Raw genomic sequence first — 18181 nt, 5'->3', positions numbered from 1 at the left:
GAAACGAAAGAAAAAAAAAAGGAATCGACTGTCTGAAGCGCGGAATACATTTCTTTTGGAGATTCCCAGATGACTTGATTTCGACGATTATTCGCTAATCGCTAGAACTTCAAACAGCACAATATTCGTCTCAACTTGAAATGGTTCCATAAAATGTGTCCTCTTGACTGCTGTTAAACTAATTTTAATAGGTCCTTTCGAGCAAGGTATGCTTTCTGATTAGGCGGAGGTATCCAGTTTGGCTCTCACGTTTAAAGGTCAGCTATGCCGATATCCCAAATAGTCGAAACGGTTGTGATATTCTGAAAGCCCACATCCAGCTCTCCCCAAAATACACCTTCATTCTCTCAGTTCGGTACAGTACCATGTCAAAAAAATAGGTAATTCATTCCGAAACACACATGGGCGCAGCCATTTTTATGACGTAAATGCGCCCGAACGGGCATTGTGACGTGTACGCGCCTTCGTACTTGTCAGTGGATTTCAGCTACGGCTTCTCGCGGCTTCACGTATCTGTGCTTGAAGATGGCGGACAGCCGGGTTCCACCGTTCCGCGATAAGTAAACAGTGCAGCAGCTGCGAACTCACTCGCGAACCAACCTCTGTGCGATGTTGTGACTGGAATTCGTCGTTTGTGTTTTGTGAGCACGTACAATTTGTATCAAGTCGCGTCTGCGTTAGCCCCTTTACAGCACTTGCCCATTGTAGAGGCTGACGTTTCGACAGCCGTGTCAGCAAGAAAGTGCCGACAGCGTTTTATTACTGCAGGAAAATTGTGCTATGTATTTGAGAAACCGCATACTGCTATGGGACAAGTTTTACGTACGATTTATCAATGTGCAACAGCGTCGACGATGATATGTAACGACGAAAGACTTAAAACGAAATACAAATCACATTTTAAACTTTTTGTGGGATTCTGTGCATTTTCCAGAAGCTTTCTTTGAATCACGCACTCCCATGTCACGCTGCGTTGTGTGGTATGCTACAAACTACTGCATTTTATGTCTAACATCTGGATATTGTTTGTAATGAACACCGTCGCACAAAAACATGCACACGAAAGCTCCAGTAGCCATGTGGTTGCACACTATGCAGACGCAAAAGAAGTACCAGAGCACATATTGCCACTTAGAAATGTGGTGTCTGAAGAGTTAGGGCATAGCATAGATCCTAGAAATCAGGTGCACCTTATCCTTCTGTAGAGTGCTCTTTCAATTCACAACTCAGCCCATGGGGTGTAAAAGTATTAAAGGCAGTTATGTGACTTGTCGTCGTGGGTGACATCACTGGCCAGCCTCGGGATTAATTCCGTGCTCAGGAATTATTGTACAAAGCACTTTGTATGTAGGACGTGATAAGCAATATGTAAGTTGCAACCTTGTCTGCAGCATTCTCGATTGCCTCTTACCTTTACAGTTCGAGACACGTTATCAAACCATTTGCAAAGGGCACTCTTACAGGGGCTGTGTAACTTGAGTTTTTAGTATAAAATTTATAAAAATATAAGTATATGTAGAGGAACTCCACATGGCGTGCGCCGTGCGCAGGCACATCGAGTCTTGCACGCCCCTCGTGTCGTCTGCTACATATACAATATGTAATATGAAATTTATATAAAATCAAAAATGACATTTATAGAAAGAATTTATAAAAAAAATAAATAAAAAGGCTTCATGGAAGCAATCCGTTAGCATACCCATTGCACATGAAGCACAATTATATATGCTTGGACATCATCTAATTAATCTTCTGAACCATATGTGTGGCTGCATACGAAATTTTTTATGCGCATCCTCTACATTCCTATTCCTACATGTGCACACGAATAACAGTGCATATATGTGAAGTGGCAAAAAGCAACGCTAGACTCTACCATCATTGTGCCCCTTTAACTTTTCCACATTTATGTCTGGTGAACAGGGAATATCTCACTAGAAAAGAAGACATTTGTGCATTGTTTGGCAAGCAAATAAATATATTTATTTACATTTTCCATAAATCAACAATGTTGTGACCTGGTGCAAATATTAATGACAACAAGTAAAGTACTTACAAATTATTCCTATGTGCTCAAATGCAGATATGACAATTCTGTTTTTGTACCTCAGCACAGTACAGTTTCAAAATTAACAAACTACACAGCATCAGCAATCTTAAAGTATCTGAAGAGGGGAATCACATAAAGCTCCAATAATAGACTGTGCAAACAAAGCTAAAAAAAAACAAAGTACTTAAGAAAAATCTGATTAATCGGTTGCCGTTGTGATATGTACTACTATGCACAATTCATGAATGGAACATGTTACCTCATTGCATTGCCTCCATGTGAGCACTAGAACAGGCAGCCTTTTAGGTCGCTCTTTCCGTGTTTTTCTATTGTCTTTTTTTGTTTTCTGTTTTTGCATTAGCAAGCATGGCCATAGTGAACAGACAAGAAAAAGGTTATATATCTTCCCCTCTACTCATTCTATTTCACAGGCAGCCCTAGTATCATTCTGAGTGTGTCCGTGCGTTCCCTTCGAGATAACGTATCTCTGACAGAAGCAAATCCAACAGCGGACTGCTTACGGATGCAACTATCTTTGATTTCTCTCACCACTTGTTATTTAACCGCTGCCTTGAGCTGTGTGTTCTGGAAATTTAGGCAGCATCCAGAGTCCCTGCAATGTGTTGCCATGTTTCTCGAGGGCCTGTGTTTCACTATGGCTCTCAGATACAAACTACCCCATTTCAACACAGTAGAAAACACAGATTTGTAAATAGCATCTGTTGATTGCACTGTACATACCCCCCACATAAAGGATCATAGTGGATACTACATCTTGTGTGATAATGTCAGGAACACAAAAAATATAGATTTTAAACCACTCTTACGTCGTAGTAGTAGTATTTGTGTGAAGCTGCGCAATTCCTGTCCTGCAAATAATTTAAACCATATGTTTAATCTGCCAGCGTGATGATCCCCTGAAAAGCAATTCACACTTGGCGGGAACTACCGGTTCTGAAACCTATCCCTGATATGTGTAGCCATCAGGGAGGAAACCCAAGGGCTGCGGTGGAAAAGACAAACACACACGGGCTACGTTCTCTCTGTGTATCAGCTGCTCTGGCTAGGTTTCTATTCACGCTTAATGGCCTGTATCAGTAATGCATGAAGACCACTGCTAAGTTGTGTTGAGAAACACCACTTTATGTTTGCCATGTCTAAATGAAACGTACCTGACCTGATCCAAATTAATCGTTCTGAGTCTGGAACACACAAAGAAAAAAACGCAACACACGCCACAACATTAACAGATAGCAAATGAGCTGTAGCGAGCTCCACCTTGGGACAAAGTCAACAAGTAATTCACCAAAAGTCAATGAGCGCCTGAAATGTAACATCTCCAGTGGCGTAGCCCGACCTCAAAGGTGGGGGGGGGGGCTCGATACGAATACTCCCCCCCGCTGATCCTGTGTCGACAACACACACATACTTGTGCACACTTCAAACTGAGGATTAAAAAAGTGAACGAAAATAGTTGATTTAGATGTTCACAGTACGATTACATGTATAGGCTGTCATGACCAATGAAGTGGTGTCACGAGATTGGAAGTATTTTGAAAAGCTCATACTTTGAAAACCATTCAAGAATGCTTCTTAGATAGACGCCATGAACTGCAATAACTTTCGCGATAGTCACACTGGTCCCCCCCCCCCATATATTATGTTCTCGGATTTGCACGATTTGTGTGGGTCGGTCCGTGGCAGGTAGGGGGGGCTCGAGACCCCCTAGCCCCCTCGTGGCTACACCACTGAACATCTCTGACTGGTAGCAGGATGGCCCATGTTCAATTCCTGGTGCTAGCACTGACTGGCTTTTTCATGAATTATTTGTTGGAAGTTTCGATGTGCTTGAGAACCATTCGTCAACCATTGTATCCTCATGAGGTGATGAGGGTTTGTCATCCCAAAGAGACTCCCTTTCTGGCATGTGTCCTTATGGATGCTCATCACTGCAGAAAAAAAGAAAGAAAGAAAGGAAAAGCATTTAATGACAAGAAATGGATAGTCGCATTTACTGCATAATGATTGTGCACAACAGAAAGAATACTTTTGCACAGAAGGCTGTACTTCTTGATGTCTAACATCAAGTTACAAAATTCCAGAATATATGACATGTTGTAAGGTAGAGAATAAGTAGAGTTATTGAGTTGTCGAGTTGAGTTGAGGGGGCAGTTGTACCCCCTTTTTATTTTATTATATATGATTATATAATTATCTTTATGTCTGTACCACCTCTCGCTCTCTACATTACAACATGTTTTATATATTCTGGGATTTTGTAACTTCATGTCAGACATTGACAAGAGCAGCCTTGTGCACGAAAGTCTCGTCTCATTAAAATTTAGATGCTCTCAACAGTCTTCTTTCTGTTGTGAATCTCTATCGCAGCATACCTGCACATTGCTGTTCTACGTACTGTGACTTTGCAGTAAGAGTATGGACTTTGGGTAAAAAGACTACACAGCACTGCTCAGGTATTTTTGCCTATCGAACAGTATGTATGTATGCAGTATGCACACAGTATTTGTGCACCGGACCCACTAAAAATGTAGTGAATGTGGCATTGCCCACGGTAATGCACCAAGTTGAACACAATTATTGTAGAATCCAGGTATTTTAGCTTACATGTCAAGCCAGTACCACACCAGTATCCAGTGTGAAGTTGTGACAAATAAATAGTTTCCATTTTTCTTAGCTCTCAGAAAACAGACAGTGAATTAGTGAATTAATAAGAGTAGACAATGTTAACATGAATTCTGGGCTATTCTTCAGTTGAAGATTCACAGATAGTAAAGGCACCTTCCTCAATGGACGTTGATGACACTGAAAATTCTAAAATGTTATCAGAGGCGACATCAGCTTCGGTGTGTCAAAGGATTGTATGTCCAACAGTAATCCAGCTAACAGTAACAAAAATGTGCAAAAGACAAATTAACTGAACTAATGTAACGTACCTTCTATATCAGACAGTGAAGCTTGTAACACCCCATCCACAGGAACCAGTGTCCAGACACAAAAGTGCTTGAACTGGGAGATAGCAGCTAATCGTAATGGCGATCTTTGTTTTCCACCCTGGAAGCACAGGTTGTAACTTTGAGGGCAGATTTAAAAGTGGTGTCAAAATGTCTGCATGCGAGTGCACATGAAAAGTTGAACATAGATGAATACTCAAATTATAACATCACATTGTCATACCTGTTGGTGGAGGTGGACTGCAACTAACGTGTCAGCAATTTCTTCATGACCAGATGCAAGCCAGATCATGCTTCATTTCCGCCTTCAGCGTGCACCTGTGATAATTCAGAAGTTAGATTATCAATAGTACTATTGTGTTGTTAATCGTGGTTATATCAGAGTAAGCGCAGTTGGACAGCTGCACAATCGATTCATTAAGCTTGCTATTTTTTATATCTGAACCTCGACTTACCATTTTTTGCTCTCGTTTTTTGCCTTGATCCTCCGTGGCACGTTCAAAATGTTATGCGTCGGGCACCTCAGATTTTCATCAGACGATTTCGTGCCGAGATTCCAAATTGCCTCTGGAGTCGCGCGTAACCTATGATAACATTCGTGGACGAAACCCTTGCAGTGGAAATTAGCAGGCACCACTGTCAGCCAAGAGCTTCGCACTGCTTGGTCTTTTGGCAGCTTATAATAGGTAACACTTGAATGCACCGATGAATTGTTCTAACAGCGTAGCACTCTCGCATCTTCGACAAATTCGCCGTGGCATATTTACGATTCATATCGCTCCAGCCCATAAAAGGCAAGGTCAGAACAAGGAAGTGCACTTTCCCAACGACGCTGTGCCAAAAAAAAAAAAAAAAAAAAAACATTCACATGCTTTGTTTCCGGCTTAGCAACAACATAACAGCTGTTCGCTTATGTACGACGCACAGAGGAGGAAACGAAAGAAGCCAAGCAGCCAAGTCAAGAGTCCATGCCAAGCCAAAGACAGATAAACCGAGAGCAGTGACGTCGGTGCGCCCGTGCGCAGGGTTTGCCGACGGTCTGACGGCCAGGCGTGGGAACTAAAAAAACTGTTTTCTAAAAAACTACGAACAGTTGGAGCAAGATATTTCGCACACATATTCAGTGTTCGGTAATGAACACACAGCGCGAGTATCGCTCAGTTCTGCGGCACTTCAAAATCGGCATATCTGACCTTTAACCATAACTTCTTCATTTTAATATCGAACACTTTTTCCTTGAAGTGCATGTAGCTTCTCGTAAGGAAAGCAAAATGGTATCAGCCGAAAATTGTCTAATGGTTCACGGCGCTTGATATGGTTATCGAGTTCAATGAATGTGGATACATGAGATGCTGAAACTCTCACAAATGAATTTCTGCTCTTCAATCATCGTTGATCCAAACGATGCAAATCCTACCAGATATGAACACAAGGTGTCAAATAGAACTCTGTTAGCGTCCCGATATGTATGCGGCTGACATACGGGTAATAGTGAGTATAATAGGGAAAAAAAATGGTTAAACATATAACCAGACCGCGATCTGTAAATATATGATAGTCTACATTTCAGCAGGTTAGGTTTAGTAGGTTCTCCCCTCATCTCTATGTTGTCGATCTATAAGAAAGCATTCAATTAGGTCCAAATTACGATCTTTATCAATTGATAGATTCGAAATGATAGCTTTCCAACTCAATGTCGAATAATTATCTTGGATGATATAACATAAGATATTGGCTGGCGTGCCTTATCCATCCTGGGGGTGTGCTAGCTGTTCACTTCATCGATTTCTAATAGCATATAATAATTGATTCCTTACACATACCTACTTGCGAATCGTTCACATGTTGCTACATGTTGGTACATATAGCTACATTTGATTATCACGAATATGGAATACTTAATTCTCTTGTGAGTGTCTGTATAGCTTGGAATGGGATAGTATCTATTCTTTACATGGTGTTGTCTAGAATGTCTTATAGAACTGGTTTGCCCGCGTGTGGACATTGAGTCTATCCACCATGTCCCCCTGTTAATGTATGATTTCTATCGTTTCTTGCGTTAACTATTTACAATTATTGCTAAGATTGGTTGCAGGTGGATCTATCCCTGTCTCTCGAGAAAAAGATGGAGGTTACATATTTGAGTATCAGATGTCCTATAATAAAAAAATGAATTTGATTTGATTGTCATCGTATGGATTGAAAACATCTTATTGAAGCTAAAAGCCGTGTCCCTGATGTAAAATAATTATCGCTGGCTTTGATTTCATTCTTCAGATAGAAACATAGTGGTCGTGGTTTGTCGTTTTCATAGACTGCTTGAGTCTCACTCCTCTGCCTCTGTCGATTTCTTGGTGACTGCCTAATATGCTGTGAGAGACGTGTTCTGGGTGGTCGGTTTCTATCATAAAGAATAGTTATTTCTAGCATTGATTTTTTATTTTTTTAGATATTAAGTTGTGGTATAGAAAATTCACTGACTGGTCTGCTGGACCTCTGGGGATTGATTCCTCTGTCGTAGAATAATTACAGTTAGCTCTGATTTTATTCCCTAGATGTGACAAAAAAAGTGTGGTGTAGATAACAAAATATTTTTACTCGTGCTTTACTTGTGCTTACCGTCATGTCATACGATGCCAAATAAAGTTTAACTTGATACATTCGAATTGGTAACTGAGTCTTAATAGTTAGCCTGGATGACCTGATGCAACATCGAATCGATATTTTAAGGAATGGGAGTATGCAACGTACATAACTCTACAATTTCTATAATATCTAGGGAATATAATCAGAACTAACAACAATTGTTCTATATCAACCCTCCCAGCAATAGGCCATCCATCCAAACGCTCACTTTTCTATGTCACAACTATTTTTAATATCTGAGAAGGAAAATCAATGCTAGCACCAAGTATTCTTTAGCATAGTAGCCGACCAGCTACAATCAATATCTTGTACCATATTATTTCAGTCATCAAGGAATCGACACAGGTGAGACTCAAGCGGTCTATCAAACGAAGAACAACCACCACTATGTTACTATCTGAGGAATAAAATCACAGCAAGGGATAATTGAGTCTCTGTATGCAATACGGGGATAAGTCGAAAATCCCAAACCGAGAAAACTGCGAGTGAATATTTGGTAAAGTAGTTGCAGATAAGTTCCCTCGAATAACGCAAATGTAAAATGTGTAACATATATGCGTGTGTCTACTCTACATGCATGTCCCGTTAGCGTCCTTTCTGAGCGTGTGATTTAGCAGAGATTGAACAAAATCCAGGAGCATGACATATCCCCTTTTTCTATATAACAAAGCACGCACAGGGCTTTCGTGCAGGAAAAAACACTTTTCTTGAGTCGGACTTTCATGGTGACGGCAGGATGGCCGAAGTTACCTTTGTGCAGTGGAGCAGCCTAGATCGTGATTATCGTGCTGCTAAACGAGCATAATCTTGAAAATAATGTTCTATATGACCAGCAAAACATGACGTATTAGTATAGTGCGCACGTTTTCCGATTAAAACGCTCAGTAGCACTGCTGACACTGTTACGTGAGGTAGGAAGAACATGTTTTTCGATCGGAAGTCCAAGTTGATTTCTGCACCCAAAGCAAAATTTAAGCTACACCATTTCTACGCATGTGTAGAAAAGGGGTATGATCTGAATGTCCATCCCATTGACACACATGCATTTGCCGTTTCTTACCCACCTGTTGCGAGTCAATAAATTGCAATACTGTCCTAAATTTTCTTTGGCAGGTAGATAATGGTATGTAGATATCATTGCAACAAAAACACTAAAAGGGGATAATTTGACTTATCCCCTTATTGCACATAGAGGTTCAATCATTTTATGTGAAAACACAACCTTTAATTCCGAGAAGCGATTCTCAATCAACATGCTGGCAATTAACTATTATAGTATGTTGCTAATATTATCCGAAACGATCGACTGCACAACACAACACAGGATGGATAAAGCAGCATAAACAACATGCTGCATAATGTAAAACCCCGAGACTAAGGAACACGAAAGGACAGACACAACACGAAGTCGTTTCGTGTTCCCTAGTCTCGGGGTTTTACATTATGCAACATCTTCACCAGCTCGCTTGGTTCCTAGCCTTTTTTTTTCACTGTCATAAACAACATGTTATATATTTTCATCGTGGTTAATTACGACTCTATGAAGCGCGGAATACATTTCCTTTGGAGTTTCCCAGATGACTTGATTTTGACCATTATTCGCTAAAACTTCAAAGAGCGCAATATTCGTCTAAACTTAAAATGGTTCCACTCCTGACTGGTGTTAAGCTAATTTTGATAGGTCCTTTCCAGCTTATCACATCTAGGGAATAAAATCAGAGCTAACTGCAATTATTCTACGACAGAGGAATCAATTCCCAGAGATGTGTCCAGCGAACCAATCACTCAATTTTCTGTACCACAACTATTTTTTAAATCTCAAAAATACAAAAATCAATGCTAGCAATAATTATTATTTATGATAAAAAACCAGCCACCCACAACAAGTCAATCACAGCATATTAGGCAGTCATCAAGAAATCGACAGAGACAGAGGAGTGAGACTCAAGCAGTCTATGAAAACGACAAACCACCACCACTATGTTTCTATCTGAAGAATGAAATCAAAGCTAGCGATAATTATTTTACATCAGGGACACGGCTTTTAGCTTCAATAAGTGTTTCAAGCCATACGATGACAATCAAATCAAATTCTTTTTTTATTATTATAGGACATCTGATACTCAAATATGTAACCTCCATCCTTTTCTCTAGAGACAGGGATAGACCCACCTGCAACCAACCTTATCAATAATTGTAAATAGTTAACACTAGAAACGATAGAAATCATACATTAACAGGCGAACATGGTGGATAGACTCAATGTCCACACGCGGGCAAACCATTTCTATAAGACATTCTAGACAACACATGTAAAGAATAGATACTATCCCATTTCAAGCCATACAGACACTCACAAGAGAATTAAGTATTCCATATTCGTGATAATCAAATGTAGCTATATGTACCAACATGTAGCAACATGTGAACGATTCGCAAGCAGGTATGTGTAAGGAATTAATTATTCTATGCTATTAGAAATCGATGAAGTGAACAGCACATCCAGGATGGATAAAGCATACCAACCAACACCATATATTATATGATTCAAGAAAATTATTACATATTGATACTATTGGAAAGCTATCATTTCGAATCTATCAATTGAAAGACCGTAATTTGGATCTTTGGGCCAGTACCGCTTGTGGTGCTGTTCCGGGAAGACCTTTTCTTGATCTTTGGATAAGATTTGGATTTGAGATCGACAACATAAAGATGATGGGAGAACCTACCTAACCTTACCTACTAACCTACTGAAATGTACACTATCATATATTTACAGTACGCGGTCTCGTTATATGTTTAAACAGTTTTCCCAATTATACTCGCTGTCACCATATGTTATCCGCATACATATCGGGATGCTAACAGAGTAACATTTGACACCTTGTGTTCGTATCTGGTAGGATTTGAAAACAACTTCAATGACAACAGCCTCAAAATAGACAAATGTTGTAATTGTCGTCTGAGCATCATATGTTATAAGCATTACTATGCTACACATCACGATGAGAAAAAAGAGATAACATTTATTTAGAAGGCATGGCACGAGTGGGTGACGCAAGTTTTAATTAAAGAAGACAATCTGAAGGATCAGGAAGTGTCACTGTCAATCGAGTGAAAGCAAGAACATCTGAAAAGAACACTAAATAATGTTTACATAACCACGGTCAAATTTGAGCATAAGTAAGCAGTGTACATCTGTTAAGTGCGAAATGATCATCAAAACTTCAAAGAACTTATCCCATCAAGCAAAACATAATCTTTATTTGCTTTTCTTTCATTAGCATTTCTTTCATGACTAATATTTTTTTTCTTACTTCATATCGTTGACTAGGTGACAGAGGCACAAACGTTTTACATGTATCACTTTGATTAAAGTACTTTGTTCATCATTTTTGTTTGCTTTGTTCAGTTACTTTGTTCAATCGTTAATTATGTGTACAAATTTTTAATTGCAAACCGTCTTCAGGATAGCGCTCCTATAATTTGGATAGTGAACATTGATTTCGAAAGCATGACATGGGGCTGGCAACACTGAAATACTCAGCCTCGGATGTGATAGGAATCCTCGCTGATGGATTGCCCTTCATAAAGAAATCGGTCCGATCGAATAACCATATCCAAGCAGTGTATATCGAATGAATCATTACAGACTTTCTTGCCATTCCATCTGTATATTGATAGGGAAAGTATTTTTTAAGTCATATCACATGATGTGCCCGCTCTATCAAATCCATGCAATTATTTGCGGCTCGCAGTTGACATCACCGTTTGGATCAACGATGATTCAAGAGCAGAAATTCATTTGTGAGAGTTTCAGCATCTCATGTATCCACATTAATTGAAACTCGATGACCATATCAAGTGCGGTGAACCATTAGACAGTTTTCGATTGATACCATTTTACTCTCCTTACGAGAAGCTACATGAGATTGTGCAAGTTTGTGGAAGTCAAATGCTTATTCCTAAAACGTTATGGTACACGGCTAAGACATCTGACTGTACTGATGAATGCTGTATTCAATCGACTTATCATAAAGAAACACTATTTGGTACACTCTCAATTCATCACTACTCAGGACAAGGACGGCAACCGAAGGATTCGTAAGTTGGAAGATCACTTCAAGGAAAAAGTGTTCGATATCAAAATAAAGAAGTTATGTTTAAAAGTGAGAGTCAAACTGGACACCTCCATCTAATCAGAAAGCACACCTTGCTGGAAAGGACCTATCAAAATTAGCTTAACACCAGTCAGGAGTGGAACCATTTTAAGTTGAGACGAATATTGCGCTCTTTGAAGTTTTGGCGAATAATGGTCGAAATCAAGTCATCTGGGAAACTCCAAAGGAAATGTATTCCGCGCTTCATAGAGTCGTAATTAACCACGATGAAAATATGTAACATGTTGTTTATGACAGTGAAAAAAAAGGCTAGGAAGCAAGCGAGCTGGTGAAGATGTTGCATAATGTAAAACCCCGAGACTAGGGAACACGAAACGACTTCGTGTTGTGTCTGTCCTTTCGTGTTCCCTAGTCTCGGGGTTTTACATTATGCAGCATGTTGTTTATGCTGCTTTATCCATCCTGTATTGTGTTGTGCAGTCGATCGTTTCGGATAATATTAGCAACATACTATAATAGTTAATTGCCAGCATGTTGATTGAGAATCGCTTCTCGGAATTAAAGGTTGAGCTTTTCACATAAAATGATTGAACCTCTATGTGCAATAAGGGTATAAGTCAAATTATCCCCTTTTAGTGTTTTTGTTGCAATGATATCTACATACCATTATCTACCTGCCAAAGAATATTTAGGGCAGTATTGCAATTTATTGACTCGCAACAGGTGGGTAAGAAACGGCAAATGCATGTGTGTCAATGGGATGGACATTCAGATCATACCCCTTTTCTACACATGCGTAGAAATGGTGTAGCTTAAATTTTGCTTTGGGTGCAGAAAACAACTTGGACTTCCGATCGAAAAACATGTTCTTCCTACCTCACGTAACAGTGTCAGCAGTGCTACTGAGCGTTTTAATCGGAAAACGTGCGCACTATACTAATACGTCATGTTTTGCTGGTCATACAGAACATTATTTTCAAGATTATGCTCGATTAGCAGCACGATAATCACGATCTAGGCTGCTCCACTGCACAAAGGTAACTTCGGCCATCCTGCCGTCACCATGAAAGTCCGACTCATGAAAAGTGTTTTTTCCTGCACGAAAGCCCTGTGCGTGCTTTGTTATATAGAAAAAGGGGATATGTCATGCTCCTGGATTTTGTTCAATCTCTGCCAAATCACACGCTCAGAAAGGACGCTAACGGGGCATGCATGTAGAGTAGACACACGCATATATGTTACACATTTTACATTTGCGTTATTCGAGGGAACTTATCTGCAACTACTTTACCAAATATTCACTCGCAGTTTTCTCGGTTTGGGATTTTCGACTTATCCCCGTATTGCATACAGAGACTCAATTATCCCTTGCTGTGATTTTATTCCTCAGATAGTAACATAGTGGTGGTTGTTCTTCGTTTGATAGACCGCTTGAGTCTCACCTGTGTCGATTCCTTGATGACTGAAATAATATAGTACAAGAGATTGATTGTAGCTGGTCGGCTACTATGATAAAGAATACTTGGTGCTAGCATTGATTTTCCTTCTCAGATATTAAAAATAGTTGTGACATAGAAAAGTGAGCGTTTGGATGGATGGCCTATTGCTGGGAGGGTTGATATAGAACAATTGTTGTTAGTTCTGATTATATTTCCTAGATATTATAGAAATTGTAGAGTTATGTACGTTGCATACTCCCATTCCTTACAATATCGATTCGATGTTGCATCAGGTCATCCAGGCTAACTATTAAGACTCAGTTACCAATTCGAATGTATCAAGTTAAACTTTATTTGGTATCGTATGACATGACGGTAAGCACAAGTAAAGCACGAGTAAAAATATTTTGGTATCTACACCACACTTTTTTGTCACATCTAGGGAATAAAATCAGAGCTAACTGTAATTATTCTACGACAGAGGAATCAATCCCCAGAGGTCCAGCAGACCAGTCAGTGAATTTTCTATACCACAACTTAATATCTAAAAAAATAAAAAATCAATGCTAGAAATAACTATTCTTTATGATAGAAACCGACCACCCAGAACAAGTCTCTCGCAGCATATTAGGCAGTCACCAAGAAATCGACAGAGGCAGAGGAGTGAGACTCAAGCAGTCTATGAAAACGACAAACCACGACCACTATGTTTCTATCTGAAGAATGAAATCAAAGCCAGCGATAATTATTTTACATCAGGGACACGGCTTTTAGCTTCAATAAGATGTTTTCAATCCATACCATGACAATCAAATCAAATTCATTTTTTTATTATAGGACATCTGATACTCAAATATGTAACCTCCATCTTTTTCTCGAGAGACAGGGATAGATCCACCTGCAACCAATCTTAGCAATAATTGTAAATAGTTAACGCAAGAAACGATAGAAATCATACATTAACAGGGGGACATGGTGGATAGACTCAATGTCCACACGCGGGCAAACCATTTCTATAAGACATTCTAGACAACACCATGTAAAGAATAGATACTATCCCATTTCAAGCTATACAGACACTCACAAGAGAATTAAGTATTCCATATTCGTGATAATCAAATGTAGCTATATGTACCAACATGTAGCAACATGTGAACGATTCGCAAGTAGGTATGTGTAAGGAATCAATTATTATATGCTATTAGAAATCGATGAAGTGAACAGCTAGCACACCCCCAGGATGGATAAGGCACGCCAGCCAATATCTTATGTTATATCATCCAAGATAATTATTCGACATTGAGTTGGAAAGCTATCATTTCGAATCTATCAATTGATAAAGATTGTAATTTGGACCTAATTGAATGCTTTCTTATAGATCGACAACATAGAGATGAGGGGAGAACCTACTAAACCTAACCTGCTGAAATGTAGACTATCATATATTTACAGATCGCGGTCTGGTTATATGTTTAACCATTTTTTCCCTATTATACTCACTATCACCCATATGTCAGCCGCATACATATCGGGACGCTAACAGAGTTCTATTTGACACCTTGTGTTCATATCTGGTAGGATTTGCATCGTTTGGATCAACGATGATTGAAGAGCAGAAATTCATTTGTGAGAGTTTCAGCATCTCATGTATCCACATTCATTGAACTCGATAACCATATCAAGCGCCGTGAACCATTAGACAATTTTCGGCTGATACCATTTTGCTCTCCTTACGAGAAGCTACATGCACTTCAAGGAAAAAGTGTTCGATATTAAAATGAAGAAGTTATGGTTAAACGTGAGAGCCAAACTGGATACCTCCGCCTAATCAGAAAGCATACCTTGCTCGAAAGGACCTATTAAAATTAGTTTAACAGCAGTCAAGAGGACACATTTTATGGAACCATTTCAAGTTGAGACGAATATTGTGCTGTTTGAAGTTCTAGCGATTAGCGAATAATCGTCGAAATCAAGTCATCTGGGAATCTCCAAAGGAAATGTATTCCGCGCTTCATACAGTCGATTCCTTTTTTTTTCTTTCGTTTCAAGGTACATCCTTCGTTTTACTAATCTAACGGTCACGTAAGAATGAGTGAAACCGTTTTAGTATTCCACTCGCTTCGAGATCATGCAACGTGCTACAAAGCGACAGCGTCTTATTGACGTACACTATCAAGCACCGATTTCATTCAACTGTCACATATATAACTCTATTTACTTTGTGCAGCAGTCGAAAACACATCTTGCGAGGACGATAATGTTTTTGTGTGGTTGGCGTTCCCAAAGAGCACTTGGAAAAAGCCAGACGGGTGTCTCCGCCACAGTGTTTCGCGGCTTGTGTTATCATACAAAAAGAAGAAGAAAGAAGAGCGTGTCGGCAAGAGGTATCGCATTTCACATGCTGCTCCTGCGAAAGGAGAAGCTGTCCACGGTGCATTCGCGTGATCCCTCCTTCCCTTGAAATAAAACAAAAATCAAGAGTCTTATAAGCTAGCTGTCGAAGACTGAGTCCGGTGATTGTGAACGAACCTCCATGGACGACCCTCTTCTATCTGTCCCGTTCCCAGTGCTAGTTCGTCATGCAAGATGTGAGTGTACCCCTCGCCCTTATGCCATTTTGGTTATTTTTATTTCGAAACCATGACAGCTGGTAACCACAATACGCGGTCATGCGCTGTTTCTCGATTCGTTGCTTGCTGTTGTCACAATGAGCAACACAAGTTTGGAAATGCATGTCTATAGAACACCTCTACTTTATAGTGATTGTTGAGAGTATTGTCAGCGGGTTATTTGCTTTAGCGTGTGGCATGTCCAAAGGCCGTACTCCAACGCAAATGCACGACACAGTATGAGAGACATATCGGAAAATGGAAACGTTAGCCGACTCTTTGATAATGCTGCTTGTCGTTGTTGCGTGGCACCCGATCAAGATCTTAGCCGTCCCACACTTTGTTCTGATTGAGAAAAGCATTCACAGGATGTTTCGTTTTCCTTTGTTTTGCAGATTGCTTTTGTACAAGGATGATGCCAAACAAGAATCTGGTAATTTGTAACATGTCCTTCGGTAGTTAAATAAAAGAGTAGAAAAATAATGTGCTAAAATAAAAAAGGAATATGTACACTGTTGTCTGGTCTCCGACATACATCATTATTTGGGTGTACTTATCACAGTGGCATGGGGGAAAAAAATCATGCTGTCACGCGCCATGCATTTTTCAAACCGAAACCGAAACTACAGACGGTCTAAAGCTTGAAACAAGGGGGCTTCTGCAACCATTCAAAACCTAGGAATTCCAAACCGAAACTAAAACTACACATGGTCAGAAACCAACCTAGCTGGCGCTCTAGCGCGGCAACCAACCTAGGTGGCGGGCCCCGACATCCATTTGTTTTTTCAAACGAAACCGAAACTACAGACGGCCAATGCTTGAAAACTAGAGGGCGCTTGGTGGGAATTTCAAACCGAAACCAAAACTACACATGGTCGGAAACCTACCTGGCGCTCTGACGCGGCAACCAGCGTAGGTGACGGACTGATCGTGACGTCAACCCGATCGGAAAATGCTATTAAATGTCATCGGATGTTATTGCGTGTTATTAAATGTCATTTGCGTGTTATTACATGTCATTGCGTGTTATTAAACGTCATTGCGTGTTATTAAGTGTCATTAAATGTGCAACCAGGTGCCTATCAAACACTATCGACACGTGAGTTCCCATTGTTTACCTGAGTTAACCGTTACCTTATCCTGGCGGCGCATGTTATTGAAACCTGGGAACCCATTGTTCACACTATCGATACATGATTTCCATTGTTTTCCGAGATATCTTATCGTGCGTGTGCGTGTCGCATGTAACCTGAGCGGCCCATTGTTACCAAGTGCTATATCTATCACTACTGCATGGATATACAGACTACGTAATTAAATGATGACATCTTCGATATCACGTTTATATCCAGAGTTATTACTAAATGAAATGGAAGATATGGACAATTTGGCGTCTGCGAGTGCTGTGGCGATGCGAGTGGTTGTGTCTGCGAGTGGCAATGGTTGTTACCCTTGCTCGATGTAGTGCTGCTCCTGTCGACGTTAGGAAGTACATTCACATTTGAGCAGATCTTGTGACTCATGAACCTCAACAAGCAGTTATAGCGATCTGGTCTGAACGTGCATGTTGATAAACTACACTGTAAGTAATATGATAATTAAGAAGTAATGTGGACCCAAGTGCAGAGAATGGTTACACTAAGTTTATGGGCTTGCAGCATAGCAGCAGCCTCTCCGGATATCGTGCGCGAAAAACTATACGGTGCACAGAGAGGCGCAGAGAAAAAAAGGGAAAAAATAGAGATGGAGTAGTTATGTACGAGGGTCATTGTGTGCAAAATTTTTATTATTTTTCTTTCCCTGCTTTTTTTTTCTTTTTCACGTTGAAAATGCAAGCAAAATCAACAATAGAGTGTGTAAACCGACAATTTCAGTGCTGCTGAACGTTCGTTCGTGAAGAACTATGTACGACGAACTTGCAACGCCTTTCAAAGTTTCAGTGTCTCATTTGGAAAAGAAGCTCATTTATTTTTGTTGGTGTGTCAAGTGAAGCTTTTCATTGACGAATTGTATATGGCGAATGCCTAATAACTATACCGCTCAGCTGTTTACGCTAAGGTACTTTGCTATAATTGCGGTCCTTACCAGGGGTTTCATTACCCCCACCCCCCAGGGTGGTGTACACTCCCCCTGAATTTTTCCAACCAGCCCCCGGTAATTCATAAGATTTCCTGATACAGCTTGGCCTCCAATGGATATACCCATAGATGTATCCATAAAGATATACCCCCCTATGGTTCGCTCCACTCGAAATCACGTAGACATCTTCTCACGCCTAGAGATGCAAAATTTCCAGATATTTTGAATCGCTCGAAAAAAAACGTTTTTTTTTTTTGGGGGG

At 40.0% G+C, this 18181-nt stretch overlaps 1 long non-coding RNA gene across 1 annotated transcript; it reads right to left on the bottom strand.

Moving 5' to 3' along the window:
* Positions 1-3030: 3030 nt before the first annotated feature.
* Positions 3031-5616, bottom strand: LOC135369195 (uncharacterized). The gene is made up of 4 exons (XR_010414967.1): positions 5478-5616; positions 5246-5340; positions 5005-5122; positions 3031-3999 (listed from the first exon to the last, which is right to left on the bottom strand). It is a non-coding gene; the product is annotated as an uncharacterized LOC135369195 (long non-coding RNA).
* Positions 5617-18181: the final 12565 nt, after the last annotated feature.

This window comes from Ornithodoros turicata, chromosome 1 (genome assembly GCF_037126465.1).
Source record: "Ornithodoros turicata isolate Travis chromosome 1, ASM3712646v1, whole genome shotgun sequence".
In the NCBI taxonomy this organism is placed as follows: Eukaryota; Metazoa; Arthropoda; class Arachnida; order Ixodida; family Argasidae; genus Ornithodoros; species Ornithodoros turicata.
This window is presented reverse-complemented; position numbering and strand designations above follow the sequence as displayed.